Below are 22,046 nucleotides of genomic sequence, written 5' to 3'. Positions count from 1 at the left end.
GACTGCCCCCGCCCCCCAAGTGGTGCTGGTACACAACACTGAGGACTACAAGTCTAGCATCTTGGTTCCTGAGCATTTTTAAAACACAACCTTTTGGATAAAAAATACTAGGGTCCACACCATCCTCTAGAGTGTAACCTCCAGGAGGGCCTGGAACTTTGGCAGTTTGGTTTGCTAACATGTCCCCAGTTCCCAGCATGTATTGTACCTAGTTAATTCTCAAAGGATTCCTTGAATGAATCTCCCCACAAAAATGCACGTTTTTGCATACCACCTTAAAGTGGAGTCACAGATGCCCCTACAAATCACTGGTAAGCTTGACCTTGTGTTTCCCCCTCCTCCCTACTCCATATTTTAGTAGTCTGATCTCTTGCCAAGAATGCCCCACCTGCCTGGAATCAATGACTCCTACCTCCCCATTCAACTCTCACTCCCACCTGGAGCCTTCTAAAGGAAGGCTGAGACCAAGTGGTCTGCAGGTCCTCCCAGTGCAACAATATCATCTTCCCTCTCTAGGATTCCAGGTATCTCTGCCGCCAAGAGGGGAAAGGACCAGGAATTTAGCATCCCTCAGATTTCAGATGTGGAATAAACCCCAGAAAAGAAGAGATACCTGATAGTACAGAGGGCAGAATGGAGAGAGGTATAGAAAGACACATTATAGGGCAGCCCTGGTGGTTCAGTGGTTTAGCGCCGCCTTCGGCCCAGGGCGTGATCCTGGAGACCTGGGATCGAGTAGTGCGTCGGGCTCCCTGCATGGAGCCTGCTTCTCTCTCTGCTTTGTGTCTCTGCCTCTCTCTCTCTCTGTGTGTGTGTCTCTCATGAATAAATAAATAAAATATAAAAAAAAAAGAAAGACACATTATAAATCCAGGAACATAAGTAACTTGAACCTCCAAAGCAGCTAAAACCACCAATTTCCAGGTACTAAAACCACCAATTTCCAGGTACTAAAACCACCAATTTCCAGGTACTAAGTTTATGATGTTCCCAAACTTTCTGCTCCTCATATGACCTTTTATATCTCTGCCGTTACATCTGGTCCAGTTCCAATGTCCCAGTCTGGAAGCAGGGCAGAAATCAGATCTATCCTATCCAAACTTTGAGTCCTCAGCATGTAAACCCATGCCTTACTTGGAGTGTACCCCATACACACTTGCTGAATGAGTACACGAATGCATGGATAAAGTATGACATTAACCTGGGGTACCTGGCTGGCTCAGTCAGTAGAGCATATGACTCTTGATCTTAGGGTGTGGGTTGGAGCTCCACAATGGGTGTAGAGATTGCTTAAAAAAAAAAAAGTGTGACATTAAACTATAAGTATGTGTGTGACCTTTGACACAAAACCCATTTAGTTTTGGTAGCTAGAATTAAGTTATTTATAGATTGCTTTCTTGAAAAAGCTTATAGTTATCTTGAAGTAGATTTTTCTTGAATAGAGGTTCAAGAAACCTCTATTCTTTCTTGGCTTCTTTCACTTATGCTATGACTTTGGCAATATATTCCAATGGAGAAAATAATATCATAAAATATCTAAACTTTGAGACTTACCATATGTGCCAGGATCTTTCTGTTTTTTTTTTTTTTTTTTTTTTTAATCATCACAACTGTGTGAGGGAGATATGACTTGGATTTTACATGAATGACCTTGACTTTACAATTGGGGAACAAAACAACTAAAGAAACCTGCTCCCAAGCATGGAAGTGACAAAGCTAGGATATGAGTCCAGGGGCATAACCCAAAGTCCATACACAGAACCACCACACTGTGAGAGTGTAGGATGTGGCCATCTGCCATTTAGCATATTTAAGTAATAGCATTTTTTTTGGCTCCTGAATTTGCCACATAGTGTGTGCACCCTAATTAAGTCACCCTCCTATCTTTTCCCTGTAATCTGATGGAATATGGTGTTCCACTCTGGAATCCAACCCCCGGTTCCCCATCCATGGACTCAAACTGAATAATACACTGGGATGTAAAGAGGATTAATTTGCAAACATTTCTAAATTGTTTGGAGATCTGTGGGCTGTGGTACAGGTGACGTGCCAAACATCCTTTTACTGCTATTGCACAAGCATTTTAACAATGAAATCTTAATAAACACAATATATTCAGATGGGAAGTAAACTGTAACACGATAAACTCTATGCAAATTAAGATCTTATTTTCATATAACTGATTCCACTAAAGGGAAAGAAGAAAAAAACCCCACAAAGATAATATGTGCATCTCTTTTCTCTCTCCCAAATACGTTTCTTCCCAAAGAAATTTATCATAGCAGTCTAAAGTGGCATTTTACTTCATTTTTCTGATAATGTGAGGATGGAAAATGAGTTGGTCAAGCTCTGGGGCAAAGGAGGACATATAAATCAGTTATCTTTTAATTTCTGAAGAATGCCATCAAGAGGCATAAATTAGAGATATCAAGATAAATACTCTGTATTCAATAAGGTAACTGACTCCACACGGGTGATTTAGAGCAGAGGATCAGCAGAGGAGGTTGAAGCCATTAGTTGAGAAAGAAGGGAAATGGCAATGAGAGCCATTTTCTTAGTCATCTGTGGGAGGCACTTTTATGATATACTTGATAACTTGTTCTTTTCCTCATGGGGAGGCAGATGGGTGGTCTTCTCTGATCCTAGTATTCTTTCCTTCAGTACTTCCAGATGGGCAAGAGTAAATAAAATTAATTCTTAGGCTCTTTCAAAATATCACACATGAACTGTTCTTTTTTTTTTTTAATTATTTATTTATTTATGATACTCACACAGAGAGAGAGAGACATAGGCAGAGGGAGAAGCAGGCTCCAGGCACCGGGAGCCTGACGTGGGATTCGATCCCGGGTCTCCAGGATCGCGCCCTGGGCCAAAGGCAGGCGCCAAACCGCTGCGCCAACCAGGGATCCCTGAACTATTCTTTTAATACCCCAAAAGAAATCCTGGAAGAAGGTCTAATCTTGGCTACTGTTGCAGTTTGTTTCCATGTGAAAAATAACTGATAACTACAAAATTTGAAATATGATGTTGGGTTTGAGGAACCCAGAGAAACCCAAAAATGTGTCATGAGACTCTCTCCTGAAATTTCACAAATGGTTCCACTATATAAAACACAAAGTATCATCCTACCTAATTCCCCTGACAACACACCTGATGGTATTGTTAATTTTCTTGGGAACAGGATATTTGCATTCTTTGATAAGAGACGTTTTATCTCCTTTCTATTTCCCACCGACTCTGAAAATATAGTCATTTGAATATGGTAGATGCTTAAATAATACAGGATTTTGTTATTGAAGTTGTTTGCGCTCTATATTTCTTGTTTTAGATCTTTAACAATTTACTGTGCTAAAACAGAACTGAGAGAAGAGGAAAACATACTTTGAAACCTAGGGTAGGATGCCCATATTTTTTTGTAAACTAATGTTTCTGTCTTTTGACATCACTTTGTTTTTAAGACTTATTTATTATTTTTGGGACGCCTGGGTGGCTCAGCAGTTGATCCTGGAGACCCGGGATTGAATCCCACGTTGGGCTCCTGGTGCATGGAGCCTGCTTCTCCCTCTGCCTGTGTCTCTGCCTCTCTCTCTCTCTCTCTGTGTGACTATCATAAATAAATAAATAAATAAATAAATAAATAAATAAATAAATAAATAAATATAAAATATTAACTCTTGGGAACACGATTTCAAATGACTTAATTTAATTCTGCCTTTTTAATATTTTTAAAATTGTTCTGCAAAAACAAATATTACTGGAGTATTTTTAAAAAACATGGGCATCCCATGGGGTGGGCACCTGGGTGGCTTAGTCAGTTGAGCATCCCACTCTTGGTTTCAGTTCAGGTCATGAGATCAAGCCTTGTGTTGGGCTATATGCTTACTGCAGAGTCAGCTTAGATTCTCTCCCTCTGGGCAGCCCAGGTGACTCAGAGGTTTAGCACTGCCTTCAGCCCAGGGCATGATCCTGGAGACCTGGAATCGAGTCCCACGTCAGCTGCCTACATGGAGCCTGCTTCTCCCTCTGCCTATGTCTCTGCCTCTCTGTGTGTGTGTGACTCTCATGAATAAATAAATAAAATCTTAGAAAAAAAAAAAAGATTCTCTCCCTCTGCCCCTCTCTCCCCCTCATGCTTATGCACTCACACATATGCTATAAATAAATAAATAAATAAATAAATAAATAAATAAATAAATAGGGACACCTGGGTGGTTCAGTTGGTTGAGCATTTACCTTCTGCTCAGGTCATGATCCCAGGGTCCTGAGATTGAGCCCCACCTCAGGTTTCCTGTTCAGGGGGAGTCTGATTCTCCCTCTCCCTCTGCCTTTCTCCACCTCCCCCCATGCTTTCTCTCTCAAATAAACACTCTTTAAAAATAATAAATAAGTCTCTTTTTCTTAAAGATTTTATTTATTCATTCATGAGAGACTGAGAGAGAGAGAGAGAGGCAGAGACAGAGGAAGAGGGAGAAGCAGGCTCCACGCAGGAAGCCTGATATGGGAGTTGATCCTGGGATTCCAGGATCACACCCTGAGCCGAAGGCAGACGTTCAACACTGACCCACCCAGGTGCCCCAGAGTCTACCCTCTTAGGTTCTCTCTCTTTCCACTCAGAATTTATAATTATTTTATGGAATAAAGTAATCCTTTTTATGCCTTTTCACTCAGCAATATGCTGTCAATTTCCTATTTGTAAACATAAACCCATAGTTACCACTTTAGTAGCTCAACAATATTTATTTATTTTTCAATATTTTATACGTTCAGTGTTCCAAAAGGTATTTAACCAATGCCCTGTTACTGATCCTTTAAGATTCTGAGTGGGGCTAAAGTCATCATTTGTATTAGAATGTCTCGGTTGCCAGTGGCAGAAACCCAGTTGAACTAGCTCAAGCAAAAACTGTAAGTGAATTAGCCCATGTAACTTGCAAGACCAGAGGTGAAACTAGTTTTCAGCACAGCCAGCTGAAGAGGCTGGAAGCCATGCTCTTGGCATTCTCTCCCTCGGTCTCTTGGCTCTGCTTTCCTCCATTGCCTTCAGCCTCTCCAACCACATCCAGATTGGCCTTCTCCAGACAGCCAGGAAACAGCTTTCACTATGCAAACTTAGCAATCCCAGAAGAAAGGAGATTTTCAGTAACAGATGGAAAAAGCAATCAGGGAAATTTCAGTTTGTATTAAAGCTTTCAGTTTCAATTGTTCAAAGTACAGGTAAAGTCTACCTCCCTTGCAGTGGCTTTGGCAATAAACACAAGTCCATCACAAACATCATTAGCTGCCTGTCAAGCCTGGCCAGGGTCTGTGTTTAGACCTTGGGACTAAAGAAATCCCATCAAGTTGGGTTCCTCTGTAGACTGCTATCATGATCCCCTTTTCTAGTGACCTCAGACATCCAAGAATTCGAATAGTCGTAGGAATTTTATTCCAACCCAACTGCAGTGGTTGGTCCTGAAGCTGGCAACAGTGCAGGATGGAACCCTTTGCAAAGGAAGCCTGTCGGATGTAAGACTTGTTTAATATAGATGAATTGTTAAACTACCGAACATCAGTTTCAAATGCTCTGAAATGAGTTTTTCTGGGGCAAAACTAAAAAAAGAATTATATATTCCAAGATGGCCATGACGGTTCATTCATTCATTCATTCATTCATTCAACAAATGTTGATTGATTAAATACTTATTTTGTCAACCCTTCTAGGCACTAATGATACAAAACTAAATGATACACTTTTTTTTTTTTTTTTTTTCCCCTTAGAGGAAGCTTGCCTCCTAACTGGATACTAGAACAAGAAAACAGACAAGGGGCACCTGGCTGACTCAGTAGGTAGAGCCTACATCTCTCGATCTTAGGGGCTGTGAATTCAAGCCCCATACTGGTATAGAATTTACTTTGAAAAGAAAATTAAAAGAGAAGAGCAAAGAAAAAAGAGAAAAGAAAAGAAACAAACCAGTTCAATAGTGTTTGGTAAGTTTAGTTACAGGGAGCTCAGGGTGATCCTGAAGGACATTTTTTTTTTCTTTTTTTAAGTGAGGGGGCAGTGGGAGGGAATGAAGGAGAGAGAGGGAGAGAGAGAGAGAGAGAGAGAGAGAGAGAGAGAATCCTAAGCAGGCTCCACACGCAGCACAGGCTGGAGCCTAGTGCATTACTTGATCCTACAACTCTGAGATCACGACCTGAGCAGAAACCAAGATTTGGGGATTTAACCAACTGAGCAACCCAGGCGCCCCCTGAAGGAGATTTTAAAAGGGAGGATTGTGATTTGTAAATATGGCTTTGGAAATTAAAGGTGCCATTGTTAGGAGAACTTGCCTCCTCCCCCTCTAATTTATTTTAATGGTATTTTAAGAACTGAAAGACAAAGTCCAGTTTTATGATCACATTATGGTATGTGAAGGTGTATTTTATGGAGCCATTCATAGAGTTCTCAGATAGCTACAGTCGCCCACAATGCGAATATATAGTTCTATAAAGCACAACTCTGTCTTGCCACAAAGCTGATCCAGCAAACACTAGGTGGGGTTTCAGAAGATGACTCAGGATAATGAAGCAATCTGGCATCTGAGCAACCTTGCTCCTTGAACTGTGCCATCTTTGGAAAATTGTTCCCCAGGAAATCTTGTAGCCAGATGAATGAAGACCCAAAAAATGTTATTATTCCCGTTCCAAATTTAGCACGTTCCTAGAATTTTAAACTCATTTTTATGGACTGTTGCCCAGGTAAGGGGAGCCTTAGCCAAATCCAGAGTGGTTATGAGCAACACCCCCCTCCCCAGGGAGTCAGTGCCCAAATTTGGAGTCTTTGCATCCAGAACATTTCTAGCATTAACTGGCTGAGAAATTCAGCATGCCTGAGTTTGGGTACCCCAAGGATTTTACATGCAGCAGTGAACTGCTGAATTAAGCTAAGTGTTGGAAGACACTGGAGTTTTAATTATTAAGTTAGCCCTCTGCTTTAGCGAATGCACAAGCTGGCATATGCTTGGGAATGTTTCCCCTTCCAAACTCACAGCATCTGCATTTTTCAGATATTTGACCTTGATCTTGTGACCTTTCCTTTAGAATCCTGAGAGTTCTGGGAACATTCACAGAGCTGAGTGATGGGAGCAGAAACTAGACAGCAAATCATTTTTTGTTTTCTTTTTTTTTCCCCACTTAAATCCTGTGTTACCCCATTTCACAGTAGACCCAATTTCCCCTTCAGTTATTAATTTTATGTTAACCTATCACCTCAAGCTGACTTTACTTTTTTAATTGACATCACTAAAGCCCAAAACTATTAAAGCTATACGATCCACTTGCTAAGGCAAGCTGGCATTTCCTGATGCTTCTCTAGGCTAGGGTTTTCGAACTTTTTAAAATGTTGTTCAAATAAGAAATGCATTTTGTTTCTCTATCTAGCACACATACACATGTATACATATGATTGAAACAAAAGTTTCACAAAACTGTATTTCTCCCTACTGTATTGGATGCCCTATGTAAGGGGAATATGGCCCACAGCCAGATCTACCCTTTAACCTTTCCCTGCATCACCAATGAGCTAAAGACGGTCTTACATGTATAAATGACTGAAAAACAAATGAAAAGAATAACATCTATATTGAGGCATATTTACAGAATGTCATGAACCCTTAATCTTTGCATTTATTATCTCATTACATCTTTATACTAATTTGTCTTTGTGCTAATCAAAATCATGACCATAATAGAAATGGTTAACATAATAGAAATTAGTTAACAGTTTTTGAGTTTTGAGTGTGCTGGGCATTTTGGTAAATCTATTTTTATTTATTTTTTAAAAGATTTTAGTTATTTGACAGAGAGAGAGAGAGCAGAATGGCAGAATGGCAGGAAGAGGGAGAGAGAGAGAGAAGCAGGCCCTCCTCTGAGCAGTGAGCCCAATGCAGGGCTTGATTCCAGGACCTCAGGATCATGACCTGAGCCAAACGCAGACACTTAACCGACTGAGCCACCCAGGTGCCCTGGTAAATGCTTTAGATGATGCATTTATTTAATCTTCTCTACTCTATGAGGCAGGGAGCATTAGTATTCCCATTCTACAGATGAAGAAACCGAGGCTTAACCAGGCTAGGTAACTTGCACAGGTTCACACAACTAGGAGGTGTCAGTTAGGATTTGATCTTAGGCTTCTCTGCTTCCAGATCTGTGGTTTTTACTGCTCTTGGTGTTTGCGGCTCCTAACCACAACTTGACACATAGGATGGGCCCGACACATATTTGAAGAATGAATGAATACACACATGAATGGATGAAGGATACAGGGATAGAATGATGATTTCTTATGATTCTAACCAACTATGGGGACACAGATAAATTAAGTGATTCCTCTGTGCTTTAAAAAGCAAGCAAACAGGGCACCTGGGAGGCTTAGTTGGTTAAGCATCTGACTTCCACTCAAGTCATGATCTCAGGGTCCTAAGATCAAGCCCTTAGTCAGGCTCCACTCTCTCTGTCTCTCTCTCTCTCTCTCTCTTCCTCTGCCCTTCCCCCTGCTTGCACGCACACGCACACGCGCGCACACACACACACACACACTCCCTCTCTAAAAATAAAATAAATAAACAAGCAAAGTAAATGTCTCATTTATTGAGTGCCAAAAAGTGCATGTAAGTGCTTTCAATACCCTTTCTCATTTGACCCTCATAATGACACTAGGAAGCAGGTGCTATCCCTATTTTGCAGAAGAGACTGAGGTTCGGAGAGGTTAAGTACCTTGCTAAGATAAAACAGCCAGTATTCACGGGACGCCTGTGTGGCTCAGCGGTTGAGGGTCTGCCTTTGGCTCAGGGTGTGATCCTGGGGTCCTGGAATCAAGTCCCATATCTGCCTTCCTGGATAGAGCCTGCTTCTCTCTCTGCCTGTGTCTGTGTGTTTCATGAATAAATAAATGAAACCTTTAAAATAAAGCACCAGTATTCAGACCTGATGTGACAAACATCGTATTTTTATTTTTTCAAACATCATATTTTTAATCACAATGCCATGTGCCTCTATTTATTAATTTCTTGGGTTTTTTTAAGTGTATTTGTTTAAGTAATCTCTACAGCCAACATGGGGCTTGAATTCCAACACAGCCAGCTAGGCACTCCCATTTATTATTATTTTTTTAAAGATCTTATTTATTCATAGAGACACAGAGAGAGAGAGAGGCAGAGACACAGGCAGAGGGAGGAGAAGCAGGCATCATACAGAGAGCCTGACCTGGGACTCGATCCAGGGCCTCCAGGATCACGCCCTGGGCTGCAGGCGGCACTAAACCACTGCGCCACCGGGGTTGCCCCCATTTATTAATTTTTAACGCCACTGTAATACCCCATGGTTTTTCAGGCAAAATAAACAATGCATCACAGGCTTCATTAATAACTGTAATGTTTTATAATCACATATTTCTCTATCAAAAAATTCAAAACCCAAAGTGGAAGAAGCAGAGGAAGTATAGAGATGTCTTTTAGTACATTTGATATAAAGATTGTGTTATTAAAATGTTGTTGCATAATCTTTGCAAATTTTCTATATATCTAAAATTATTCTAAAATTAACAGTTTGAAAAAATTTAAATTAAATTAACAGGTTTGAGGTGCCTGGGTAGCTCAGTAAGTAGGTTAAGCATCTGACTTAGGCTCAGGTCATGGTCTCAGGGTCCTGGGAGTGAGCCCCACCTCAGGTTCCCATTCAGCAAGGAGTCTGTTTGTCCCTCTGCCTCTACCCCAGCTCGTTCTCTCTCTTTCTTTCTCTCTCACTTTCTTTCAAATAAACAAACCTTTTACAAAAAAATAAAATTAAATTAACAGTTTATTTTTAAAAAACCACTGAGGCACATGAAAAATGTTTAATTCATCATTAGGAAAATGCAAACCAAAACCGCAATGAGGGATACCTGGGTGGCTCAGAGGTTTAGTGCCACCTTCGGCCCAGGGTGTGATCCTGAGTGCCGGGATTGAGTCCCACATCGGGCTCCCTGTGAGGAGCCTGCTTCTCCCTCTGCGTATCTCTGCCTCTCTCTGGGTCTGTCATGAATAAATAAAAATCTTAAAAAAACAAAACAAAACAAACCCACAATGAGACAGATACTATCATACACCCACCAGGATGGGTATAGTTGTGTTTTTTTGTTTTTTTGTTTTTTTGGTTCTTTTTTTTAATTGAAAATAACAAATGAAGATATGTGGAAATCCGAACACTTATACGTTGCTGGTGGGACTCTCAATGATGTAGACACTGTGCAAAAACGGTTTAATGGTTCCCTCAGTAAGTTAAACAGAGTTACCATATGACTCAACAATTCCACTCGTAGGTATATATGACCCAAAAGAATTGAAAATAAATGTACAAACAAAAACTTGTACATGAATGTTCATAGCAGCATTCACAATATCCAAAGGTGGAAACCACCCAAATGTCTGTCGACAGATGAATGGATAAACATAATGTGGTCATCCATACAATATAATACTATGCAGCTATAAAGAGAAACAAAATACTGATACATGCTATAACATGGAAGAACCTTGAAAACTTGATGTCAAGGGATGGCTGGGTGGCTCAATGGTTGAGCACTTGCCCTCAGCTCAGGTCGTGATCCCAGGGTTCTAGGACCAAGTCCTGCATCAGGCAGGGAGCCTACTTCTCCCACTGTCTATGTCTCTGCCTTTCTCTGTGTGTGTCTCATGAATAAATAAATAAAATCTTTAAAACAACAAAAAAGAAAACATGATGTCAAGTGAGAGAAGCTGAATAGAAAAGACCACATATTCTATGTTTCCATCTATATGAAATGCCCAGAATAGGCAAATCCATAGAGAGAGGAAATGAATTAGTGGTTCTTAGAAGGCAAGGAGTTGAGGGGATCAGGAGAAGTGCCATGAATGGTTATGGGATTTCCTTTTGTGGGGAGGAAAATGTTCTAGACCTAAATAGTCGTGTTGGTTGCACAACGGAATTTACTAAATGTCACTGAATTATATACATTAAAATGATTAAAATGGTGAATTTTATGTTGTCTAAATTTTACCTAAATTAAAAAAAAATACTCTGACAGCATTAAAAACTGTGATTATACTATAATTATATAGAATGTGCTGGAGTAGACAACATAATGTAGAAAGCAAAAGAATTAACTATTCCATGAAAACCAGTGCTCGGTACAGCACCTTGCTGCAGAGCATGGACTTTCATAATTGGCAGCTCTAGAACTAAAGCCTTGCGTTTGCGTGTCACATCACGGTTACATATCCTTTTTTTTTTTAAGATTTTATTTATTTATTCATGATAGAGAGAGAGAGAGAGAGGCCCCACGCCGGGAGCCCGACTCAGGACTCCATCCTGGGACTCCAGGACCGCACCCTGGGCCAAAGGCAGGCGCCAAACCGCTGCGCCACCCAGGGATCCCCACGGTTACATATCCTTAGGTAAGTTTTATACCCTGCCTGAGACTCACTGTCCTCATTCATAAACTGTGTATTAGTGCCGTTGGCATGGTGAAATGCTTTTTCTATTAGTTGTCACTTAGCGTAAAAGTGATAATGATGAGGAGGTTGAATGCATATTTCCTCTTTTTCATTTGTATCTGTTCTGAGTGTTGCTAACCTACCTGGTGATCATTACATTAAAAGCAAAATGATCTGGTTTTGGGGAGATAACAATCACATTTTTATATCTACATGTGGCTTTCTACATCCTAGGATAAGTATCCTGTGAACAGGTCTTTATAAAGTAGTTTCCAAAGAAGAATAGCAAACCACTATAACTATTATTTGGGGCTATGTTGAAATTTAGGCTAAATATTGCTATTACTAAAATTTCTAGAGTGGTCCCAACCTATTATTAAGTAAGAATTATCATGTTATCTAGGAATTGATGGAAAAGACTCTATGAAGAAAAAAGATATCTACTTTTCCTTCCCTTCCCCTTGAGGATAACTAAGCTGTCACTGTGAATATCAAGACTGCTATTTCTTCTTCTATTTGCATATGGCATCCTCCCAGGTAATTTATGGAGCAAATCTTGACACAGCTCCTGCAGAAAGCCTATAGCTCCTTAAGTGTCACCAGTAACAGAAAGGCCAAAACATTTAAAGAGGCAGAGGGAATTCATCTCCCAAAAGGTTCAAACACAAGACTCTCTGCCCTCCACCATACATAATTCTTCCACCCACACAACTCAGCCTTGTAAGGAAGACAATGACACTTCTAGAACCCTGCCCTCTAGCCTCTGCTCCTTTTCCTCTCTGGCTCTCCAGGGAGTTGAGGAATGCTGGAAAGAGCTGCAGGGTTTGGCTCTCAGTTGGTCAACCTCGATGCTGATTTCTCTATGGGACATTTTCAATCTCCGTTCTTGGCGTTGAGCTGCAGCAAGACAAGAGCTGCCAGCTGAGTGAATATTCATCCAAGGTCTGGAGGAGGGGTGGGAGGTGGGGGAGTCAGATGGATATCTGACGAGGGAAGGATTGAGCAGAGTTCCCATCCCTGCTCACACATCCTGGTCTTCCTAACAACGGTAATGAAGTTTGACTGCCCTACCTGATTAAAACCATCAAAATAGCTGAACCCCTCTTTCTTATTCTGTATTCTTTATCTGACTCCTCCAACAAGGTGGAATGTCCTGTGTTCATTTTAGTGGCACCTATACTTTTTTCAGGCATTTGTTCCTTCCAAAATATTTCCTGAGTGCCTACTATGGACCGACAATTTGCTAAGTGCTGGGTACTGATTCAGCTTTTATTCAAGAAATATTGATTGTGCGCCTAACACACATCAGGCATTTGACCTACGAGGGAAGAAGTGAGCAAGTAAATGGACAGAGGCTCCATCCTCATGGAGCTTACATTTTAGTGGAGTGATATAAAAATGAGAATATAGTCTGTGAGTAGCATAGGTGCTATGCAATGTGGGAAGAGGCGACCGTGAGGCCCCGGTCGGGGATTGCTCTTATGTATAAGGGAGTCCGGGAGGCCTCCTGGCTAAATTTATATTTGAGCAGAATCCTGACAGAATGAGACACAGGACCAAGAGGATGGCCTGGAGACAGTGTTCCAGACAGAGGGAACAGCAGGGGCAGAGCCCCGAGTTGGGAGGGTGCTTGGTGTGGCAGGGAAATACAATAGACCATGCTTTTACCTTCATGGAATGTAGGGCATAGGAATCAAATATTCCTTTGTCTAAATCCGAGGGGACCTATGTGCCAAGAAGAATACACAGATGGGGCTGGAAGATCCTACAAAGACACCTGATCAAAGTTGAGGGAAGGATTGCTTTAGGGAATATAGTTTCTTTTTTTGTTTGTTTTTAAGATTTTATTTATTTATTGATTGATTGATGAGAGACACAGAGAGAGAGGCAGAGACACAGGCAGGGGGAGAAGCAGGCCATCAGCGTCTAGGACTCGATTCCGGGACCACAGGATCATGACCTGAGCCGAAGGCAGACACTTAACTGCTGAGCCACCCAGGTGTCCCCAACAATGTGGTTTAAACTGAAATGCAAAGAAGGAGACGTTAACTTAATGAAGAGGACTAAGACTCTGGGGTGTTAGGGAGGGTATTTCCCGTACAGGGAGCAGTGAGTATTCAAAGGGGTGGAAGGGAACAGGGCTAGTTCAAAGAAATAAAATATCCAGGGGTCTGCCTTGCAGAGAATGAAGAGGAACGCATCCTTGATAAGCTGGAAGATGTGAGTGGGGGACAAATCAGCCAGGTTCTCTACAGTTTGTAATTACTTAGTCGTTGAAGGAACTATGCTTACTGTCTGCCTTCCCTGCTGGAGCAAGTTCCAGAGGGCTGGGACCCTGTCTTGTTCACTACTGGGTCCCCAGCTCAGGCCCAGGATGTGGCCCACAGCACGGGTTTGTATTTGCTGACTGGCTGGCCTGCTTGCTGACATCTCCAGCCATCTAACAACAAACCAGCCTCAAGAGTGAAACTGCAGCCTACATTTTGTGCACAGCTGGCTCTGCCAGATTCAGGGTTTAGAAAAGGCCAAGCCAACTCGGCAGTATTCAGAGCTGTGATTTCTGTTTCAAAATCATAGATAGAAACTGACCATGACATTGTTTTTTTTTTTTTTTGACCATGACATTGGACAACTCCTCCCACTGAGAAGGAAAATCCAAATGTGGCACTTTAAAAAAAAAAAAAAGAAAGAAGGATTTTATTTATTCATTTGAGAGTGAGAGAGAGAGAGCAAGCACGAGGAGGGGGAGGGGCAGAGGGAGAAGGAGAAGCAGACTCCTCACTGAGCAGAGACCCTGACATGGGGCTCAATCCAAGGACCCTGGGATCATGACCTGAGCTGAGGGCAGATGCTTAACCAACTGAGCCACCCAGGTGCCCCTAAATGGCACTTTTCTACCTTAGCCATACTGAGGTGGGGCAGAGATTTCATCTCGACTTGGCCATCATCCTCTTCTCGGATGGATGCTCATTTGCACAGTGTTAAAGAGTACAAGTGTCGGATATGAAAACAATACTGTTCTTTTATTTCGGGATCATGTGTGGTATTACTTAAGCTACCTGAAACCCACCCGGTAGACTGATTGCCAAGACATCTTCACTGTGAGGGAATAAAAAGTGTAACAACTCTGTGGGACAAGGTGCAGAGATTTAGCCAAGCCCTCATTGTGTAAGCCTGAAGATTAACCTTTTGAGGACCATTCCTCATACCTGTCTCTTCAGCCTCCATTTCTCCCTCACCTCCTTCCCAGAAGCCCTCAACTTCCATTTCAGCAGAGCTGTGGTTCTGAGGGAGTGAATGCCATCCTCCCTAGGGCAGGCGCAGGTAACCCAGGTACAGCCTATAGGTCCACTTGGCTCACCCGGCTACGGTTGCTGGTACAGGGCTTCACACGGGCCCCCAGGCCTTGCATATGCAACGTGGGGACAGACGTTCCCTTCCGTCTGAGCTGTGTGGTGGCGTTGCAGATACCAGGCCTGGAACAGCAGTGCACGTTTTTGCACCAACCTGCTGTGCCCCTCTGGGGCCCGCACTCATTCAGAGGAGGCCAGAGGTGACACGTTGAAAGGAAAGAGCAGTGCAGCCCCAAAACACTGTGGACCTTGCAATCAAATCACATCTGAATTCTGTCCTGTTTTTGGACTCTTCCATTAGGTAAATCCATACATTCTGTTTACTGTTTAAACTGAGACTTCGGGCAGCCCTGGTGGCTCAGCGGTTTAGCGCCGCCTTCAGCCCAGGGCCTGGTCTTGGAGACCCAGGATCGAGTCCCATATCAGGCTCCCTGCATGGAGCCTGCTTCTCCCTCTGCCTGTGTCTCTGCCTCTCTCTCTGTCTCATAAATAAATAAAATCTTTAAAAAATAAAAAAAATAAACTGAGATTTCTGTAATCGGTGGCTCATTGTAGATGATAAAGGTGATGAAAATCCAGAAACAATTTTCTGCCCTCTAAAAATATGGCTGCCTGGAAGAAATCAGAATATGGTGGAACTTCTGCAAATCCATCTCTTAATTTTTTTTGGTGAGATCTTCCAAGAGTTAATGCCTTAAATATGTTTATGAAATTTTGAATAAGTAAAAATGCATGTATTTTCTTTTAAAATGCCAGTAGTAGGGCACCTGGGTGGCTCAGTCGGTTAAGCATCTGCTTTCACTCAGGTCATGATCTCGGGGTCCTGGGATTGCTCAGCGGGGATTCTGCTTCTCCCTCTCCCTCTGCCCTTCCCGCCACACCCCCACCCCACTCATGCTCTCCTTCTCTCTCTCTCTCTCTCAAATAGACAAAATCTTTTAAGAAAATGCCAACAGTATGAAAGGTATACAGTGAAAGGAGAGTCTCCATCCTCCCATCTCAGCTCCCCTCCCCAAAGGAAACATTTTAACTACACTTTTTAACTTACTGTGTATACTTCCTAAGAGATTCTGTACATAGAGCTCCCTTTTTGTTTACAAAATGGTGTTTTGTGCTGTCAGCCTTTGGCTTAGAAACATATCTCAGAGTTTGTTCCCTATCAGAAAATATTTCAGCTGCTTCTTATATAAGGCAACATGGCAAAGAATTTTTGGTTCATTTCATTGTCACCTGCAAACAGGGAGTACTTAAGCTTGTTTAATCAGCATAGTGAAGCAATAATAGCAAACACCTTCACAGGCTTCTGAGGAAATCCATTTAAAATTATTAAACAGCGCCAAACTATCCCATGTTTCGGTTTTGTAACTTATTAAACCAATCTCCTATAGAGAGTCATTTAGGTTGTAACCTTTAGCTGTCAACAAATGTTATGTATGCTCCTTTGTTGGAAAACTGCATAAAATGTCCTAAACAACAGTCTGTATAAATAGACGCTGTTGAACCAAAAGTTTTTTTTTTAACTTTTATTTTTGTATTTATTTATGATAGTCACACAGAGAGAGAGAGAGAGAGAGAGAGAGAGGCAGAGACACAGGCAGAGGGAGGAGCAGGCTCTATGCACCGGGAGCCCGATGTGGGATTCGATCCGGGGTCTCCAGGATCGCGCCCTGGGCCAAAGGCAGGCGCCAAACCGCTGCGCCACCCAGGGATCCCTGAACCAAAAGTTTTAAACTTAAGACCCTGAACAAAAGAATTCAAAATCTGGTTTTGTTGGGCTTTTTTTTTTTTTTTTGGCATTTAACCCTCCCCCCCTACAAATAGATGGACTGCTTTTTCTCATTCATTCACTTATTCAACAAATATTTATTAAGTACTCACTCCTTGCCAGGGAATATTTTGGGTTCTTACCTCAAAGGCTGAACAACTAACATATGTTCATTTGAGAAGAAGGGAGGAAAGTCCAATGAATATACAGTCCTCTGTGGTCATTTAGATATTCTAATATCTAAGGGATTTTTGGTTTTAACAGCTTCACACTTAACTTCAGTACAAACCAACTCAGTCTTGGGGGCATCTGGGTGGCTCAGTCGGTTAAGCATCTGCCTTTGGCTCAGGTCATGATGCCAGAGTCCCCAGACAGAGGCTGGCATTGGGCTACCTGGTCAGTGGGGAGTCTGCCTCTCTCTCTCTGCCCCTCACCTTGCTCGTGCTCTCTCACTCTCTGTCTCAAATAAATAGAACATTAAAAACAAAATAAAACAAAGTAACTCAGTCTTGGACCTGAAGGGGTCATTTCTGTGCTAGATAATTTTTTAAAGATTTTATTTATTCATTCATTCATTCATTCATTCATTCGAGACACAGAGGGAGAAGTAGGCTCCTCACAGGGAGTCTGACGCGGGACTCGATCCCCAGACTCAGGATCACACACTGAGCCGAAGGCAGATGCTCAACCACTGAGCCATTCAGGCGTCCCAGTGCTGGATAATTTCTAAGTGAGAAAAGCAAGGAACCAATAGTGCCTTCTAAAGAGAACCTTTCACAAGATCCTTTACTTCAAGAAACGGCTCCAGGCCATTTGTTGGCTCTTGCTTTCCCCACCAAGCCTGATTGGATCAGGGGAAGACATGGACTTAAAGGCAGCCACTTTATAAGTTGACTGGTGGCCTATGAGCTGGCCTGGCTCTAGAGCTTTGCCCAAAAGGAATGATGGTAACAACATTGCACCAATCAGATTCTCTCTTTGAGTTGAGCTGCAGAGAAAACAGAATAAATGTTTAGCTAAGGAAGCACAACCCAAAAGAGAGTAGTGGCTGAGTCATGTAACTGTTGGGGTCTTGTAGTCAATGTTTTCAAACCCTATGGTTTCAAAGCCTGTGGTTACCCAGAGCTAACCAAGTCAAGTATTTACCTTAATTTTAGGGCAACCGTTCTCAAACTTGAGCAGGCAATCCTTGCCTCTGGACTATTTCATTAAGTAAGGCCATATGTCCTGTTTATTGTTTACATTGAAACTTCTGTTATTGGTTAACACATAATCATCCTACATGGTAGGGTCCATGGAAATTCATAAATAGTTTTCTGTCCTCACCTGGAGGGCCTGTGAAAACACAGAAGATTGTTCCACCACCAGAATCTCTCATTCAGTGGATCTAGGGGTTGGTGCCAAGAATTTACATTTCCAACAAATTGCTAGTTGGTGCTGATGGTGGGATTCCAAGGACCACAATTTGAGAACCACTACTCTAGAGAAATCTTCTACCCATTCAAGTCTCTATGAAGCATAAGGGACCTGTTCTTTTTTTTTTTTTTTTTTTAAGGGTCCTGTTCTTACTGTTAGGCTGGAGTGTTCCATTTTCTGAATCCCTGTGATACCATTGTACCACAAAGCTGGTATTCCTGATTGCCTTATAACATCTCCACATTATTTGAGCTAATACGAATGAATCCTTACCACAATATGAGCCTAACAACTAGAATACAGTCACAGCTATCTTATATTGAGCCCTTATTCTGTACAGATAGAAATCATTCAATAAATGATAACTAGATGTTCTCTCAGGAATCGCAATGAATCTTACAAATATTCTATCCCTAAATTTGTTATTGCAATATTATTTTGTATTTTTCTTTAAAAAATGTTTAATTTCCTCTTGATTCTTACCATCAAGTATATAAGAAGCAATTTTGTCTCAGCATTTGCAATTTTCTCTACAGGTGCAATGTTCCATTCCATCATATCCTCAAACATACTAAAACTCAGAGAAAATAAGGAGCATTGCTCACAAAATCAGACTGAATTCTTCCTGTGACCTAGATATACTGTTTCTGACCAATTAGTATGTTATTAAAATGTCTTACCTATGAGGAAATCTGAGATCACATTTATTACAAATGGAAGTAGGAAGACCTGTTAGAAGTTAGTGTATATAAGGCCTTATCCTTATAATCTCCGGTCTCATTCTTTACTTTCTATTTATGTCTTTTGTCAAACTTTAAAAGGAAATATTTATTTTATGATTACTAGACTCTGAACTTCATGAGATCGGCAAGCCGATCCATTTGCCCATCAATTTTTCCTCAATGCCTAAAAGACATAACAGGTGTGCAGTAAATATTGGTGGATGTTTTGGACTTGATGTTTGTATTCCCTCAAAATCCTGTCCCCAACGTGATGGAATTCAGAGGTGGAGACTTTGGGAGCTAATTAGGTCATGGGGTAGAGCCCCCATGAATGTAATTGGCATCCTGATAAGAAGAGGCTTGATTGCTCCCTTGCCCACTTACCGCCATGTGAGGATACAATGGGAAGAGGGCAGTTTATGGCCCAGAAGGGGGCGCTCATCAGAACCCGACCGTTGCTGGCACCCTGGTCTTGAACACCCAGCTTCCACGACTGTGAGAAATAAATTTCTGTTATTTATAAGCCACCCAATTTATGGTACTTTGGTTCAGTAGCCCAAGCAAGACCAAGGCTGGAATTGAATTCATCAGGCCATATATCCATTATTAAAATGTACTAAGTCAAGAGTAGTTTATATAACAAAACTAAACTAAAAACATGGACATAAAGTAAAATAATATATTGAAAATACAAAAGCTCATTTCGTAATCCAGTGCAAAGGAAGGAGAAGCAACATGGCTAGGAATTTCTTTATTCATTCTACTGATAGGAATACTACCTGTGGCCAAGGGCAAGTCATTTAGTCTGTTTCATCGGTGAAGTGAGGCAACCACCTTCACAGACTTCTGAGGAAACAATCCATTTAAAATGATTGTGTTCTACATACTGTAAAAGAAATATAAGAGAACCCATAATAAAAACGACAGTCTGATACACCAAAATGGCTCCTTTCATCTCAAGACCTTGAGGCATTTTGCAAATGATAATTATCTCTTACATCATCCCCTCTGAGGTAAGAATTATTTTCCCCATTTATAACTGAGCCTACATAAAATTATTTCTCCCAGAGTCCCAAGTCATGACGGCTCTTTGAATCCCTCACCTCCTGAGATGCGTGTAAGTTAGCACATAAATCACGTTGTTAAAGAAAACTTTACATCAGGGCAGAGTTAATGTTTGAGCTATCAGGAGACTAAGCTCATTAGAGATTTTAGATTTCAAGTAGAAATTCCCCAGTGATGAGCGGAAATGGGAACTGACTGGCAGATTTTCAAGACAAAAATCGTCTCAGTTCTACTTCATATTTTAATGACATTTTCAATATTTGAATGGCCTAAGAGATGAATTGACTTCAGAACACATTCTGAAAATGTAGGTGACCTGGAGCCAAAATAAAGAATATCTGACCAAGTATACATTCTCAAAGGAATGATAATAAAATCCTAGACTGGGAGAATGTTCCATTTTATTGCCCAAATCCATAGAAATTCACCATGGCGGATCAAACTTTTAATATCTGGTCACAACAGGACATCATTCTTAATGATACCCAGCTGCAGAGAGTATGTGCTTGGAATTTTCATCCTTACCTTTGTGCTGTGACAGATCTTACATTTAGACGTACAAAATTTTAAACTTTATTCGCAAAGAGTTACAGGTAACAAGAAGAAGTCATAGGATGTACAAAATACTGCATATATCCCTTACCTAGATTCACCAATTGTTAATGTTTTGCCCATTTACTTGTCATTCTCATATGTAAAATTTTCTCCCTAGCCATCTGTAGCTAAGTTGCATTCATCATGTTGCCTTATCCTTAAATTCCTCAATGTGTATTTCCTAGGAACTAGGGCATTCTCTTACATAACCACACTAGAGTTCCCACCTTCAGGTAATTAAACATTGATCAACATTTTTATTTAATCCACTGTTCATATTCCAATTTTGTTGACCCGTCCATTTTAAGGACCTTTATTGCATTTTTCTCCGGTACAGCATTCAGACCAAAATTGCATATGACATTTTGTTACTGTCTCCTTTAATTTCGATCAGTTCTTCAGCCTTTCTTAACTTTCATGACAATGACATTTTTTTGTTTTAAAGATTTTATTTACTCATGAGAAAGAGAGAGAGAGAGAGAGAGGCAGAGATGTAGGCAGAGGGAGAAGCAGGCTCCATGCAGGGATCCTGACGCGGGACTCGATCCAGGGTCTCTAGGATCACGCCCTGGGCCGAAGGTGGCGCTAAACCGCTGAGCCACCTGGGCTGCCCAACATTGACATTTTTGAAGAACACAAGTCCATTTTTAAATAGATTACAAAGAAACAAATTTTTGAGAAATGTAGTTTTTGTGGTTCTTGTTACTGTCATCTTTGTTCACTCCTTCTCTTTACACTAAATTTAGGATGCTCAAAACTCATTAACTTACATTCTGCTAAGTTGAAATTTGTGAAGTTTTTGAAATGCTCTCTGTCAGCTGAACTTGCTAAGCAATTCTTAAAAGCTGAAGGGTTGTAAGGATGGCCATTTAGCTTACTTAAGGAAATCAATAGTGCCCTGCTTAGGTACTGTTTACAAACAAGGGAGGAGTTCATTGCAAATAGCAATATACGTAGTATTTCGTAGTTACCAAATGTAGGGATCAAATGGGGGGTGGGGGGGACTGTGTTTCTGTTTTCTTGTACACACAGCCATGTTTCAACTGGAGACAAGATGATTGATGCTCATAGAGAAGGAATTAGCCTACAAGTCACACAGCTAGTAAGCAGCCTAGCAGGGGTTTGAATACGTCTCTAAATCCCACCCTGCTAGGCCTACTGTGTGCCAGATTGGTTTGCATGGTGTGCGTCCTAACAGTGCTGGATTTCTAGTAGGCAAATTATATGTGCTCACACACAAGCAAAGTGACCTCACTAAAAAAAGATTGTTTATGAATTAAAAACTGCTATTTTAAGGAGATCAACAATGAAGTATTGTGGGAAAAGTAGAATTTTGGTCTTCTTTTCACTTGTCTTAAGGTGGTTTTTTATTTTGAAAGTAGTAGGTGGGGTGTGGGAAGTAATCATCATAATCTTTCCAATGCTCAGAGCCTCGTAAAGTTCTAAATCCAGGTTTGGGTCCTTTAAAAGTAATAAAACATCATTTTACTTAAAAATATTCTTTTTATTATTTTACAGAAAGCTTCCCCCACACTGAGTTAATGAATTTTTCCTGCAAAATACAGTCGTGAGAGACTTTGCTTTAGAATTCCCTGACTCAGAGCACTTATGGAACAATTAGAACAGCTCCAGAGATAAAGAGAATTGCCTGATAGAAAAATAT

Source organism: Canis lupus, chromosome 19 (assembly GCF_048164855.1).
Source record: "Canis lupus baileyi chromosome 19, mCanLup2.hap1, whole genome shotgun sequence".
Classification (NCBI taxonomy): domain Eukaryota; kingdom Metazoa; phylum Chordata; class Mammalia; order Carnivora; family Canidae; genus Canis; species Canis lupus.
Note: the sequence above shows the minus strand (reverse complement) of the source record.